Genomic DNA, 16872 nt, shown 5'->3' on the forward strand with positions numbered 1-16872 from the left:
CACAATCTGGCTCTGTATGTTGCTACCTAATGCTGTATCATAAGAAACTCCAAAATTGAGTGTCATGAGTCAGTGGGCCAGGAATTTAGGGAGGTTGTACACTTTTTCTGTTCTCTTCTCTGCCAACTCATGCCATCCCATTGTTGTGTTCTTGGCTAGGAAGACCAAGGGGTGTCATTATTGGTCCAGTGCCTTTTTCCTTCACATGGCCTCAGCCTCCATGCTAGAGTATGGCCTTCTGCAGAGCATGGTGGCCTGAGGTAGTCAACACACACACATCTCTTAAAGCCCAGCCTTCACAGTTCCCAGTACTCCTTCTGCCATGTGGTATTGGTTAAAAACAGGCACAGGGTTGGCTCCATGACTTAAGAAGAGAGAAAACCAGTTCCATCTCCTAGTGGGAGGAATGGCAACTAGTGTGCTCATCTTCAGTGTCCCACAATAGGCTCTGGAAACTGAATAGCTTGCCCCACTGTGCCTGGGCTGACCCACTTTTCATCTAAATCACTGGATACTGCGGTGCGGCAATTCTTAGGACTTTTTATTTCCTTCTGAATAGGAGAGCAGACTTTTGTTGTTTGGTTGTTTTGATTTCTTTTCTTCCTTCTTCTATATCTTTCTAGTCTCTAACACTCACCAGGCAACTAGGGACTGTTTGATAAAACACACACTCATCACATGAGCTTTGGTGGTCACCAGAGAATGGTGGTATATGTAGGAATACCCAGGAGGAGTGGTTAAAAATATATACTGGCTCTCAATCTCTTTCCCTCTTCCTCCCTTTTCACCTTCTCACCTCTGCCTCTCTCCCCTTCTCTCCCCTTTCCTCTCTCTTTTCCTTCACCAACCCCTCCCTCTCTACACTCTCCCCTCTTTGTTTCTCCCCTTTCCTCTCCCCCCTCTCCTTTCTGTTTTTCTCTCTGTCTCTTTCTGATTCTCTGTGTCTCTGTCTGTGTTTGTCTGTCTCTTGGTCTGTCTGTCTGTCTGTCTCTCTCTCTCTCTCTTTCTGTCTCTGTCTCTCTGTCTCTCTCTCCTGGGTGCTGGGATTAGAGATGTGCACTGCCATGCCCATCTGAGTTCCAGATCAGTGAATACCTCACCTTTTAAGCTACTTTCCCAAGCCTGAAAACAAACCTCTAAGGCAGAAGCTGCTTCTGTCTCTACCTCTTCTCTCTCTGTCTCTATTTTTCTGTCCCCTCCTTGGTTTTGTTGTAGGGTATTCACCAGGGAAGACTGCTTGGACAGGGATTTAAGCCAACAGAAAGTCTTTATTGGCCAGTCAGTGATTACACTTAGTGTTCAGGATCCCAATGTAGCACTGAGTCTTTCTCAGGGTGAGCTTTTAGGCATAAAAATCATATTCTGGATTGACATATTTCGGTTAACAAGAACAATTAGCCAGAAGCAGAACTAAAGAAACCAGAAAGCAAGGTTAGTACATTTAGGGACTTTTTGGTAATTAATAGACTTTGATGGATTAGGCCTTTGTTTTCATTTGGTCAATGGTGCTGTATGCATGCTGAGTTTTATGGCCTGATTGGCATTTTTATCATAGAGTCAGTTTTGCTAAGGTCTGGGGCTGTTAGCTTTCTTCCTTTCTTTCTCCCTTTCTTTCTTCCTTCCTCCTTCCCGTTCTCCCTTCCTTCCTTCCTTCCTTCCTTCCTCCTTTCTTCCTTCTTTTCTTTCTTTCTGTTTTGGATACCCATTTAAAATGCTCATTCCCAGGGTCTCACCAGTTAGGAGCACCCATGTTCAGTTCCCAGAACCTGCATTGGGAAGCTCACACCTCCTGCAGTTCTAGCTGCAGGAATTTCAGTGCATCTGACCTTCTTCAGACACTGCACATGCACATATCTACTCCAACCACACTGTTAAAAATAAAAATAAATCCGTAGGGAATGGAGAGATGCCTCAGAGGTTAAAAGCACTGAGTGCTCTTCTAGAGGACCCAGGTTTGATTCCAAGCACCCACATGAGAGCTCAGAACTGCCTGTAACTCCAAGATTTGACATCCTCACACAGACGTACATGCAGGCAAAACACCAGTGCACATAAAATAAAAACAAACATATTGAAAATAAAAATAAATCTTAAAGAGAGAAGCTGGGGGCTGGAGAGTAGTTAAGAGCACTGACTGTTCTTCCAGAGGTCCTGAGTTCAATTCCTAGCAACCACATAGTGGCTCAGAACCATCTGTAATGGGATTTAATGCCCTCTTCTGGTGTTTCTCAAGTCAGCTACATTGTGCTCACATATATAAAATAAATAAATACAAAAAAATAAACAAATTAGCAATGAAAATAATTTAAAAAAAAAAGAAGCTGGGTGTGGTTGTCCCCAATTTTAATCCCAGCACTCCAGAGGCAAAGGCAGAAGGACCTCTAGGCAGGCAGCCTAGTCTACAACATTATTTCCAGGTCAGCCAGTGCTATATAGAAAGTCTCAGCCTTAAAAAACAAAATATAAATAAATAAATACATGAAAGGCATCTCAGTAGGGTGTGGTGGTGCATGCCTGTAATTCCAGCATTTGGGAAGTGGAGACAGGAGGATCAGAGTTCAAGATCATCCTTGGCTACATAGAGGGGGGCATGGTCTACATGAGATCCTGTTTTAAAGAACAGGGTGTGGGAGTAGGAGTGGTGGTGGAAAAAAATCCTAGCCTTGAGGAGGCAGACAGGAAATCCCTGGTGCTAGTTGGCCAGCCAGTCTAATCTACCATCAAGCATTCCAGGTCTCAGTGAAAGACCCTAATTTAAAAAAAAAAAAAAAATCAAAGGTGGACAGCTCCTGGACAGCTCCTGGGGATAGACCTCTGGTCTCCACAAACAAACACATGTGTGCTCCATGTGTGTACCAGCAGATACTTTAATACACATACATACACAGAAGTGAAAATAGTTTGGAAGAACACTTATAGACTTTCTTTTTTCCTTTCTTTCTCTCTCCCTTTTTTTGGGGGGGCGGGGTTCAAGACAGGGTTTCTCTGTGTAGCCCTGGCTGTCTTGGAACTCACTCTGTAAACCAGGCTGGCTTTGAACTCAGAAATCCACCTGCCTCTGCCTCCCAAGAGCTGGGATTAAAGTTGTGCGCCACCACTGCCCGGCTCTTTCTTTCTTCCTTCCTTCCTTCCTTCCCTCCTTTCTTTCTTTCTTTCTTTCTTTCTTTCTTTCTTTCTTTCTTTCTTTCCTTCTTTCTCTTTTCAAGACAGGGTTTCTCTATGTAGCCTGGCTGTCTTAGAACTTGCTCTGTAGACCAGGCTGGCCTCAAATTCAGAGATGCCTCTCAAGTGCTGGGATCAAAGGTATTGTGCCATCACCGGACTACAGATTTCTAACAAAAGCAATGATTTTACATTCTTAAAGTAGTGACATGGTGTCAGGGTTTCTTTAGTCCTATCCTTTGGAATGCTAGCTAGGTCAAATCACTTAAATAGTGTTATCTATTTTTGGAAAAAATTCTGGACTGTCTTTCTCAGTGTACATGAGACAGCTTTGAAAGCTCAGTTACGATCAATAAGGATGATGATGTATTGAAGATAGTTCAAGGTTCAGGATGGAATCCTGTGTTCTCTATAACAGTGGGTACTTTTAAGAAAGATTCATTTAGGAGCTCAGTGATTAAGGGCAACTTTCTTAGAGGACCTCGGTTTGTTTCCCAGCACCCACATGATGGCTTATAGAAGAACTTATGCCCTCATCAGACCTCTGTGAGCACATGGAGGTAAAACACTCATGCACATAGATTCATCAAAAAATTATTTATTTTTATTTTGTGTGCATGCATGTATGTGTCTGTCATATATATATATATATATATATATATATATATATATATATATGACAGGAGTTTATAGAGGTTAGAAGAAGCATCACATGTATTGAAACTGGGTTATAGATAGGTCTGAGCACCATGTGGGTGCTCAGATCCAAACCCCTTTCTTCTGTAAGAGCAGCCAGTCCTCTTAACTGCTGAACCATCTCCATAGCCTCTCCCTCCCTTCACCTTTTTTTCTGAGACATAGTCCCTATGCAGTCCTGGCTGACTTGGAATGCACTATGTAAGTCTGGCTGGCTTTGAACATCCATTGACTCACCCACCTGTGCCTCACAGGCGCCAAGATCACAGTGCGTATCACCCATGTGAGTGCAGCTCGGCTGTGTGCGCTATTATCACTGTCACTAATTTTCTGGGGCGCATGCACCCACATGACATGTTAAGTAGCTCTTGGAGGAGCAATGTAATGCATAGCCTAGGGCTCCAGGGAACTGGCTTTGCAGTCACCTGGAATGCATGCAAATCTACTAGACATTTCTTCTATATAGACACTAATGCCCCCTTTGCTTTATCTTCAGCACAGGGTGAATGGGAGCATCTCCCAAAATAACATGAGTAGGAGGGACTCTGAAGACTGGATAAGGGAGGAATTATGATAGTCTTTCAGTAGAAGTAATACAAACATACTATTGGGCACACCAGCCAAGCTATGGTTCCCAAGTCTGAACCACAGCCAGGGTGGAGAAGTTCAAGGCTTTGAATGCACAGTGAGCCATGGACAGGCCTGGGGAAGCAGAGCTCCTTTACCTTAGTTGCCCTCTCTAGGGAGGGCTAGTGGGCTTCGCCTTCAGAACGGAAACTTTTAGAGTTGGGGCTTGTGAAGGCATTTTTTGTTTTAAAAATAATCCTTTGTCTATTTATTTCAAGTTGTGTGCTCATACATGGAGCAAAAAGAAAACAGCCTCAACCACAAACCTATAATACTGAAAAACCAGTTCTTAATTTCAGTAGCTGAAAAAGCATCCTTTCAGGCCCTGGCCACAGAGAGATTGCTGCAGTCTTTGGACCAAGGCATAATGATGGTTTACAGTGTGATGAAGGAGGCTGTTAATCTCTGTGGCTCAGAAGCCCAATCCCTGGCCTCATCAATTACCCAGGTTGCCTAGCAACACCACCAAAAACCTCCCACTAGGCCCAGCTGGGCGGCAAGTGGGTGCACTCAGTACAGACTGCTTGGCTCTCTGGCCACATCAAGGCTGGACTCAGCCCCAGGGAGGGACTTGCCTGGTACTAATGAATGGGTGGGACCAACTGAGTGGAAAAAAAAAAAAAAACAATTCAGCTGTTTGAAACCCACTTGTTTCACTGCAGTTAGGAAACAACATAAGCGGATGGCCAAGATATCTTCCATTAATGAAGAGCTGTCCAAAGGGTGCAACCTTCCTGAACTAGGTAAAGAAGAGAAGGTGAGCCTGACTTAGTCTTTTCAGTTCTGAGAGAGAGGTGAATCCTGTTCTTGTGTGGGCGCTTGTGTCCACTTGCTGTCCCTGTGGGAGCAATGGCAGTGATGGGAATTTCCAGTCCTAACCTAGCCTGCATGATGACCTGAAGATCAGCTTCCATTTAGAATTCCCTGAGTTTGCACTGAATCTGTGAGGGAGGAGATAAAGTGTGTGTGTGTGTGTGTGTGTGGACTGGAGAGGTGGAGAGGTGGCTTAGTGGCTAAGAGCACTGGCTGCTCTTCTGAAGGACCTGGATTCATTTCCTAGCACTCACATGGTGGGTCAAAACCATCTATAACTCCACTTCCAGGAGATCTGAGACCCTCTTCTTTCTGCCCCAGGTATCAGGCATGCACATAGTACACAGACATGGATGCAGCCAAAACACCTGCACATAAAATAAATTTTTAAAAAGGAAAGAAAGAAAGAAAGAAAATATGGAGGAAGGGAAATATCCAGGAAGTTTGGAGTCAGAAGTTCCAGGCTCTCTCCCAGCCTTACTGGGTATAGGACCTTGATAAAGTTGTTGTGGGAGACCGAGTTTCCTTATCCATGAGATGGGGTGGGAGTGCCTTACTTTACAAGGATGCTCACAAAGTGGGCTCATACCTATAATCCCAGTACTTGGGAGGCTGAGTTAGAAAGGTCACTGTGAGTTCGAGGTCCCATCTCAAAAACACAAAACAGAACAAGAAAGCAGCCAGGGAGATGGCTCAATCCTCAAAGTAGTTGTTGAACAATCATGAAGACTTGAGTTCAGATCCCCAGAACCCACATTAAAAGCTGAGTGCATACCTGTAATACCAGTGCTGGGGAGTCAGAGCTCCAGGAATCCCTGGAGCTTACTGGCCAACCAAGATTGCTGAGACTCTAAATAATGATGATAATAATTATTAGCAATAATAATTAATAGCAACAATAATAATAATAATGACAATAATAGCCATAAAATATACCATATGTTGACTCTAGCCTCTACATGTACATGCATATACATACACCTCTCTCTCTCTCTCTCTCTCTCTCTGTCACACACACACACACACACACACACACAGATGCTTGGGAGTATTGCTGTCCTAGACCCTCTGGCAGCCATCACAGCGTGGTGGCTCTACAGATCTTAGTTAACTCCATGATGGCAGAACAGTGGTATGTATGCAGAGGATATCAACATAGTGACATAGACTGGGCAATGTGTGGATTCAGTCCATCCCTCCTTTCCTGACCTTTTTGCTTTCTCCTTTTTCCTTACATCCTTCCTCTCTTTTCATATTTTTTAAGAGAGGGAGGGCTTTTTTGGCTTACAGTTTAAGAAAGGATTCCACCTGAGGCTGGGAAGGCATGGCCATGAGGCATCTGGTCAATTCCTCAGTCAGAAATGTCAAATGGACAGGAAGTGGGGCCAGACTATAATTCCTCAAGATTCCCTCCATCCCAAGCATGGTGGTGCATGACTTTAATCTCAACTATTGCAGAACAGAGGCAGGCAGAGTTCTGTGAAATCAAAGCCAGCCTGGTCTCTATAGCAAATATCAGGCCAGTCAGAAGTAAGGCATTGGTTTTTTATTTGGTTTTGGTTTTGTTATTATAAATTTAAGTAAATGCAGTTGACTGTCCAAATTTAGGTTACACCTCATACACCTCAACCCTAGCTACCTAGGTCAGGGGAAATGGAGAAATCAGGCATGCTTGGCTTCTGTAATAGGAGGTGGTCCCTGATGCCCACTAGGAAGAGATCTGCAGGACTGGAGAAATGGCTCAGTGGTTAAGAGCACTGGCTGCTCTTTCAGAGGGCTCAGGTTCAATCTCCAGCACCCCCTTGGCAGCTCACACTTGTCTGTAACTCCATTTCCAGGGCACCTGATGTTACAAAGACATGCAGGCAGGCAAAACCACCAATGTACATAAAATAAAAATGAATATGTTATTAAAAAAAAAAAAAGAAGAGATTTGGAATTCCCCAAGAGAGTGGACAATTGACCAGTGTTTTTAAAGGAATTTACTGAAAGACTGAACACATACAGTTTGGTATTTTATTGACAATTGCCTGTAGCCTGTGCCTGTGTGAACAAATGTGAGTTGAAAGGCTGGTTTGGCCGGATAAACTTTTTTGTATTATGTATTTTCTGTGATTTCAGTGATTATTGCCTTTGCTTCTTGTTTGAGGAACAGAAGAGACTCACAGTGGCTGGGGACACATCTCCTGGGGGCACATCTCAGTTGGTGGCAAGCTTAAGTAACACACAGAGTCCCAGAGTTTGATTCCCAGCATCTCATATTCAAGGCCATATCTGCCTACATTGGGCGTTCAGGACCAGCTTCGGCAAGGCCAGTGATAGGAAAGAAGAACGTAAAGGAGGCCTGAGAAAGGGAGGTTTGTTTTTGTTTGTTTTGTTGTTGGTGGTGGTAGTGGGTTTTCTTCAGCCTCAAATAAAAGTTTTGGATGGAGTGGGGTAGAAATGTCAAAGTCAGTGATGTTTTGGATGTCTGATATTTATAGGTCCACTCTGTGTGTCTCTTAGGTATAGGAAGAGCTTTGGAAGTTTGAGTGTCATCGAGCATAGAAATTACGGAGATGAGGGGCTAGGGATATGGCACAGTCGGTAAAGGGCTTGCTGTACACATTAAAAAGCTGGGTGCAGTGGAGACAGTGTGTAATCCCAGCATTAGGAAGGGGTAGGTTAATCTCAGACGATCGTGGCCAGCCAGATGAGCCAAACCCAGGTTCAGTGGGAGATGGAGAGCTAGGGAGATGGTTCAGCAGGTAAAGTGGATCACCGTAACAGCCTCACCAGCTGAGTTCAGATCCTTGGAACCCAAGAAAAGCCAGGTGGCTGGTAGGTGTCTGTAATCTCAGCAGAGTCCCCTGGAAAGCTGGAGTTCACTGCACAGTGGTAAACAAGACACACTGCCTCAAAAACAAGGTGGAAAAAAGAGGATCAACTCTCAGGGTTTTCCCCCAACCTCCACATGCACACTGTAGCATGTCCACATCCTCACACACAAACAGGTACACACACAGACATAGACACACACAGACTCAAACACAGACACACACTAAATAAAAAATATAAGTGCAATTTTAAAAAAATACAAATTAGTAGGATCAGGTGTAGTGGTATGTGCTTTTAATCCCAGCACTTGGGAGGCAGAGGCAGGCAAATCTCTGAGAGTTTGAGGCTAGCCTGGTCTACATAAGGAGTTCCAGAACAACCAGAGCTACATAGAGAGACCATCTCAAAAAACCCAAACAACAAAATTAAAAATCATTAATCAAAAAAGATGTCTGGAGGGCTGGTGAGATGGCTCAGTGGGTAAGAGCACTGACTGCTCTACTGAAGGTTCTGAGTTCGGATCCCAGTAACTACCTGGTGGCTCACAACCACCCGTAATGAGATCTGACTCCCTCTTCTGGTGTGTCGGAAGACAGCTACAGTGTACAGTACAGTATAGTGGGTGTATAATAATAAATAAATCTAAAAAAAAAAAAGATGTCTGGAGACATAGCTCAGTGAGAGAGCACTCATTTACGTGAAGCCCTGGGACAAAAGAAAGGAAAACAGAAGGAGGGGTTTCATAAGAGACCCTGGATGTCAGCAAGGGAGTTTCTTCCTCAACTACCTTTCATAATATCTCCTGAAGTTACAGTTTAAATTATGGCCAGAAAGTTTTAAGTGATTCCATTTCAGTCCCTACTTGAGTCTAAAAGCACAGAGGTAAAGTTGTTTCTGAAATAAATTGTCTGAGAAGTAATAAATACTAAGGTTTAACAATGCTCAGCCGCAGTAATGTTCAGCAGTGCTAATACTCAGTCGCAATAATGCTCAGCAGTGCTAATACTCAGTCGCAATAATGCTCAGCAGTGCTAATACTCAGTCGCAATAATGCTCAGCAGTGCTAATACTCAGTCACAATAATGCTCAGCAGTGCTAATGCTCAGTTGCAAGCAGTGCTAATGCTCGGCAGTGCAGATTCTCGGCAGTGCTAATGCTCAGCGGTGCTAATACTTGACAGTGCTAGTGGTTAGCCCCACCTGAGGTTCCGAGGAAGAAAAGAAACACTTGGTTACTTAGATATGTCTCTGTTTATCTTTTAGTAAAGTTTTGTTTCCTTTTGTATTATTTGTCTGTTTGGGATGTAGGCAAGTGTGTGTGTGGAGGTCAGAAAACAATTTACAGAACTGGTTCTCTCCTTCCACCTTCTGGGTCCCAAGGATTAAACCGAGTTCTTCAGGTTTGGCAGCAGGTGTAATTTATCTGAGGAATCCTACTGATTGGTTGTTGTTGTTCTTATTTCTTTTATTATTTTGTTCTATGTATCTGGGTGTTCTGCCTGCACATACATATCATGTATGTTCTGCCTGCACATACATATTGTGTGTGTTCTGCCTGCACAAATATATTGTGTGTCTGGTTCTGCCCTTAGAGAACACAAGACAGTGCCAGACTGGAGCTACAGATGCTGTGAGCCTCCCTGTGGGTGCTCGGAATCAAACCTGAGTCCCTTGGAAGAGCAGCCAGTGCTCTTAAACACAGAGCTGCCTCTCCAGCCCCTGTTAGTTATTTATCTTTAAGGCAGCTGCTTTGGGTAAACAAGTGGAGCCCTGCCTTCCCAGGAAACTTTCCAAGGCAGAGAGTGCTTTCCATATTTTAAGTCTTTTTTAAAACATTGTTTGATCTTTAAGACAGTCTTACTAGTACAGATCCTAGACACTGAAGTTGCAGCCCTTCTGCCTCAGCCTCCACATCTGGCTTAGTCCCCACCCCTCCCACCCCCCCTTTTAAGAGAGGTGTTCCAGGAACCACCACCCCCCACCCCCCATTAACAGGCTTGCCCTGAAAGTGCGTTTATCCAAGGAGCCATCTTGCTGGCTCTTTGTTTTTGAGACAGTAGATCAGGATGTTTGTAACTTTTAATCTTCCTTGTCAGCCCCCAGAGAACTGGGATTACAGGCATCTGTTACTACTCATGTTTATATCTTTATTAAAGAATGTTGCTAGCTGGGATTGTTGATGTGTGCCTATAATTCCCTATTTAGAAGGCTGAGGCAGAAGGTTCCCCGGAGAACAGCTCCATTGTAAACCAAAAGGCTGGAGGCATCCTAACTGCCTACCCAGTTGTTCCCATGGGCAGGCAGGGTGAGAACATTTCACAGCACTGCCATCTTATCTGGCTTTGGTCTTTGTGTGTGTGTGTGTGTGTGTGTGTGGTGGGTGGGCATTTCAACAAAGATTAGGCAGCAGAACCTGGCAGCCCATTAGGAGGTGTATCATCGCAGCCAGTCCCACAACACACAGAGAAAGCCACACTTCCAGGTGATCTAACAAGCCCAGGATCCCAGGATCCCAGAATCACAGGATCACAGAGGCAGCTTGACTCTGAGGAGTTCTGACACAACCAGGATCACAGGAAGGACAGGCTCCAGTCAGATTTAGCAAGGGCAGGTAGCACTAGAGTTAACCAGATGGCGGGGGGCAAGCGTAAGAAAATAAACAACACAAACCAAGGTCACTTGCCATCATCAACACCCAATTCTCCCACCATAGTAAGTCCTGGACACACCATTACACTGGAAACGCAAGATTCAGATATAAAATCACTTATCATGATGATGATACAGGACCTTAAGAAAGACATAAATAGCACCCTCAAAGAAATACAGGAGAACACAGGTAAAGAGCTAGAAGCTCTTAAAGAGGAGGTGTATCATGCTGACATGAAAGGAAAAGCCAGGAACCCTCGTGATCTTTGCTTAGTGACTAATGCTACAGTCAGAGCAGTAAATATCCACTTGAGTGACACAGTCATGGAGTCGACAGGCAACTGGATAGCTGTGGGGGCTTTTGTATCTCCAAGAGACTACAGCATGTTGAGGTCATTGCCATCTGCTTTGCCTTGAGGGCCTTGGTGAGTTTTGTCTGGCCTCTGAAAATATGTTGCTCATCTAAAAGGGGCTTCCAGTCAGCTGTGGTGGCATGTACCTATAATCCTTGCATCTGGGAGGCAGAGGTAAGAGGATCAGGAGTTCAAGACTAGCCTTGGATATATATCAAATTAATGGCAACAGGAGATGCTGGGCTATAGGATACTTTGTCTCATAAAACCAAAGTTAATTAATAACTGTGCTTCTACAAGCTGTCCAGACCCATAGAATCTATATACAACCTGCACCCAAGCAAGCAAGGGCAAAATCAGCCACTTTAGATTGGACTTGCTTTCTGAGGCCCTACACAGGGAAAAATTAATATGATGTATGCTATAAAACAAAAAAAACCTAAAAGCCTGGCATGGTGACACAAGCCTTTAATCCCAGCCCTTGGGAAGGAGAGAAGGTGGATCTCCTGAGTTCAAGGCCAGCCTAGTCTACAGTGTGAGTTCCAGGACAGCCAGGGCTACATAGGGAGACTCTGTCAAAAACCAAAACCAAAACCACCACCAACAAAAACAACCGAAAATTAGAACTGTCATAAAACGCAACATCCAGGACGGGGAGAGTGGCCCAATGGTTAGAACACTGGCTGCTGCTCTTGCAGAGGACCCAGCTTTACTTCCCAGCACCCACACAATGGCTCACAACCATCTGTAACCCAGTCTCAGAGGACCCGAGGCCTTTGTCTGGCCTCTGTGGGCACCAGTCACATTTATGGTGCACATAGATATACACAGGCAGAAACTCATACTCATTCCTTAAAAAAAAAAAAGAAAAAAAACGGCAGCATCCCCATGAAAGGACATTTGGGTTACTTATGCCTCTTAATTACTGTAAATAGTTCTGCATTCTACATCCTTGGAACAGAGTTTTGTGGAATCACCTTTGCTGGGTAGAATTCTAGAAGTATCTTCTTGAAATGCTTAAAACAAGATAAGACAAGACAAGACAAGACAAAACAAGACAAAAACTCTATAGACTAGTCTGGCCTCACAGTCACAGAGATCCATCTGCCTGACTCCCGAGTATTGGGAATCCAAGTGTGTGCCACCACACATACTTGGCCTGGCTTACACTTTAATATTTAAAATCTTATGTTACCACCGTGCCCGTGCCATGACGAGCATGTGGAGGTCAGAGGACAACTCTGTAGTCAGTGCTCTCCTCTCTCCTCTATGTGTGTTCTAGGGGTTGAACTCAGGTTGCCAGGCTTATGTGGCAAACTCCTTTATCCACCAAACCACCAAGAGGCCACCTGATGGCCTTCCAAAGGCTGCCTCAGCTTGCACCTCCCACACTGCCCTGCGTATGGGGTGCTCAGTCTTTTTTACAGTTGCCAATGTGGTTGCTAAGATTTCCAAGGTCCCTGACTGCACTGAGAAATTCAGGTGTGGGAGAGATCAAAAGGAGTAGGGGGATTTGGAGGGTGGCAGAGATTTGGAAAGGACACCTGTTGAGTGTCACAGGTTCGGGTGATGGAGATAAGATGAATCAGGGAGAGGCAGACAGGTAGGGAGGATAGCCACTGAAGAGAGGTGAAAACAGATGGTTTCTGATGGCTGGTCTGTTGTTCCAGCCCCAAGCAGCATCAGATGTCCTTGCTGCAATGCCTGGGGAGATCGCAGACGTGTGTACACAGTCTTGGCTCCTCCTCGTGGCCCTGGTATCTTTTTATCACAGGGCACTTGTACAGGCATTTACATAGCTAACGCGGGGAAACTGAAAACTTCTGGAAATCTGAAGGAAGAGAAAATCTTTTTTGTTTGTTTGTTTGTTTGTTTGTTCTTTCGAGGCAGGGTTTCTCTGTGTAGCCCTGGCTGTCCTGGAACTCACTCTGTAGACCAGGCTGGAAGAGAAAATCTAAGAACACATTTTAGTTTTCTATTTCTGTGATAAAAGTCTATGACTAAAAGCAAACTGGGGAGGAAAGGGTTTCTTTCAGCTTACGGGAAGTCAGGACAAGAACTCAAGGCAGGGCTGAAGCACGGACCATGAAAGAAACCTACTTACTGGCCTTTTCCTGGAAACTGGCTTTTTTATACATCCCAGGACCACCTGCCCAGGAGTGGCAACACTCCGGTGGGTGGGGCCTACCCATGTCAATCACCAATCAAGAAAATGCCCCACAGATTGCCCACAAGCTAATCTTATGGAGGCCTCTTCTCTATTGAAGTTCCTCTCCCCAGGCACTCTACCTTGTGTCAAGATGGCAGAGAATCGAATCAGAGCACACGCCATCCTTATTTTTCTGGTTCCTTTTATAAATGTAATGTTGCATTGCCACCAATGTGAAATTTCATTCCCTCATACAATGATCGTCTATGGTAATTAAATTTATAATGGGACTGCTTCCTAGGAGGATAATAAGTCCTAATTAAACTTTTTTGTTTGCATTGCTGGGGATCCACCCCACAACATGCTCATGTGCATAACCCTGAGCTTATTTAAATGCATTAGTATTTATGGTGAAAAGCTGCTCCTCTCAAGTCCCCGCTGCTGTTTTGTCAGTGTCTTAGTCAGGGTTTCTATTTCTGCACAAACATCATGACCAAGAAGAAAGTTGGGGAGGAAAGGGTTTATTCAGCTTACTTGCATATTGCTGTTTATCATAAAGGAAGTCAGGACTGGAACTCAAGCAGGTCAGGAAGCAGGAGCTGATGCAGAGGCCATGGAGGGATGTTACTTGCTGGCTTGATCAGCTCTCTCTCTCTCTCTCTCTCTCTCTCTCTCTCTCATATGGAACGCTTCACAAATTTGCGTGTCATCCTTGCCTAGGGGCCATGCTAATCTTCTCTGTATCGTTCCAATTTTAGTATATGTGCTGCTGAAGTGAGCACTCAGCTTGTTCTCTTATAGAATCCAAGACTATCAGCCTAGGGATAGCACCACCCACAAGGTCCCTCTCCCCTTGATCACTAATTGAGAAAATGCCTTACAGCTGGATCTCATGGAGGCATTTCCTCAAGGGAGGCTCCTTTTCTGTGATAACTCCAGCTTGTGTCAAGTTGACACAAAACCAGCCACTACAGTCAGTTTTAAGAAGCAGTTGAGGCAGAAGGATTGTGAATTCAAGGCTAGCCTGGACTACCTAGCAAGACCCCCCCACATACACACACCCTCCCCAATCTCAGTATTTTTTCAATTTCCATCCTGCTGTTTTCAAAGTGGCAAGAATTAGAAGATGTAAAAATGTATCGATGTTAAAGAAAAGATAATGGAATAGCTACTCCGTCTGTGAGTTTGGTGTCTGACTCTGGCTCATCCATGAGTGTGAAGGTAGAAGCGGCTGGAGTGGGAAAGAGACTTTACTTTCAGAAAAGAAAGGTAAAAGAATTTGCTTTCTTCCTGAGTTCACCAAGTGTAACCCATTGGAACATGGAGTCGTGCTTAAAAAGAGTCCATCTTGAAATAAGTTGGATTCAATCTGATGCTTGTGAAATTAGGCCCTGCGTTCAACCTTTCCATCCATCTACCCATCCATCCACCCATCCATCCACACACCTTCACACCCATCTATTGCCAGTAATAATGAATGATTATTACTGTGTGCCAGATATCATTGAGCTGTCTTGTATACATTAGTCAAAATCATCCCCCCATCTTCTCTCATCATTTCTTCAGAATGGATTCTGAGGGCCACGTAACAAGTCAAGCCTAGAATTACCTCCACTCAGCACATAGGTTAGATGCACCAAAGAACTAAAGACAAGGTGTTCAAACAAAACCCTGTACAGGGATGTTCCTGGCAGCGTACTCACAATAGGGGCAAAGTGGAAACAACCTATCTATCAGCAGATGCCTGGGTATCCCAAGCGTGAGGTACCTGCACAATGCAATATATTTATTCACACAAGAAAGAAAATTGTAGTTCATGCTAAAACATAGATGTCTCTTGAAAACATGGTAAAATCATAAACTGTCCACACATTGTCCATTCACAGAAGCAGATTGGTGGATTCAAGAGACTAGTGTGAGACTATATGGGGCAGTGACTACTTAATGGGCTTGTTAATTTGTGGAGGGTGACAAAAACCTTTTGGAACCAGATCCCAGATTGTGCTTAGGATTGCACAGCATTGTAAGCATGCTCAACAACACCAAGTTGTATGCTTAAATGGTTAAAGTAGGGCTGGAGAGATGGCTCAGAGAACTGACTGCTCTTCCAGAGGTTCTGAGTTCAATTCCCAGCAACCACGTGGTGGCTCACAACCATCTGTAATGGGATCTGATGCCCTCTTCTAGCATGCAGGTGTACATGCAGATAGAGCACTCATATACATTAAATAAATAAATAAACCTTGAAAATTTGGTTAAAATAAAAGCTGGGTGGTGGTAGCGCATGCCTCTCATCCTAGCACTCTAAAGGCAAAAGGGAGCAGATCTCTGTGAGTTTGAAGCCAGCCTGGTCTACAGAGCAAGTTCCATGCTAGCCAGGGTTATATGGAGAAACCCTGTCTTGAAAAACAAAACCAAAAAAAATGGGTTAAAATAGTTTCATGCCACTAATTTCTCTTTTACATTTATTAATTTATTTTGTGGGCAGCTGGGGGTGGGGTGGGGTCAATTCTCTCTTTTACTATGTTGGTTCTAGGAACTGATCTAACATTTTTGGGCTTGATGCTGAGCCATCCTACCAGTCCAAGTTTCAGGTTATTGACCATAGTTTTAAAAAAGTAATTTGGGGCTCAGTGTGTATGACTTGCTTGAGGCAAGTCATGTATCAGCCAGTACAGCTGATAAAGAACGCAGCTTTTCTGTGGTTAAGGTGGGTCCAGCTGATGCCACGCCCCTGGGCTCAAGCGCCTTTCCCACCTCAGGCTGCTGAGTGGTAGACCTACAGGCCACGTTGCCACACACAGCTGGAACTCTACTTCTTTACTTTTGTTTTGGGGCTGGTCTCATGGATCTCAGGCTGACCTCCAGTTTGCTATGGAGCAGAGAAAGAGCTTGACCTTCTTCTCCTCCTGCAGCTACCATCCAGGTGCAGGGATGAAGAGCAACCATGCCTAGCTTAGATGGTATTGGGGATCAAACCCAAAGGCTTGCATGTGTTACACAAACACCTTGCCAAACAAGGTACAGCTTTATCCCCAAACTGTGTCTTAACTTTGCTCGCCCAACTTCACAGATATGCATTTTTTTTATTTAAGTGAATGTACTCAATTACTGTTACTTACTTGTATAGATAAGGTCTCTTGTAGCCCAGACTTGCTTGGACCTCTTGATACTGCTGAGGGTGCCCTTGGCCTCTTGCCTCTGCCTCTCAACTGATGGGGTTTCAGGCATTCGACACCACATTGAGCTGTAAATTACATTTAAAACACTTTATTTTCTGTGTGTTAGGTGGAAGTCAGAAGACACCTCTTAAGAGTCAGTTCTACGATGTGGGTCTAGAGGATGGAATTCAGGTCATCCAGCATGGTAGCAGAGGCCTTTACCTACTGAATTATCTAACTGTTTCAGGGCTTCTTGTTGATTTGATAAAGAAAAGAACACACAGAGTTTACTACATCACTAAGGTCTGTGAGCATTGGACTGCTTTAAAAAAAGTTTAGATTACTTTTATTTTTAGTATGAGTGTGTACTACAATGAACCTTTGGAAGTCAGAGGATAATTTGTAGGATTTGTAGGAGAGAGAGAGAGAGAGAGAGAGAGAGAGAG

At 44.3% G+C, this 16872-nt stretch overlaps 1 protein-coding gene and 1 non-coding gene across 3 annotated transcripts in view; one reads left to right on the forward strand and one right to left on the reverse strand.

The window, feature by feature from the left end:
• Positions 1-16872, forward strand: part of Rhbdl2 (rhomboid like 2) — a 47658-nt gene that overhangs the window by 7879 nt on the left and 22907 nt on the right. The window lies entirely within an intron of this gene.
• Positions 13941-14047, reverse strand: LOC116097212. Its single transcript, XR_004121273.1, has one exon. It is a non-coding gene; the product is annotated as a U6 spliceosomal RNA (small nuclear RNA).

Source organism: Mastomys coucha, unplaced genomic scaffold, assembly GCF_008632895.1.
Source record: "Mastomys coucha isolate ucsf_1 unplaced genomic scaffold, UCSF_Mcou_1 pScaffold18, whole genome shotgun sequence".
Taxonomy (NCBI): Eukaryota; Metazoa; Chordata; class Mammalia; order Rodentia; family Muridae; genus Mastomys; species Mastomys coucha.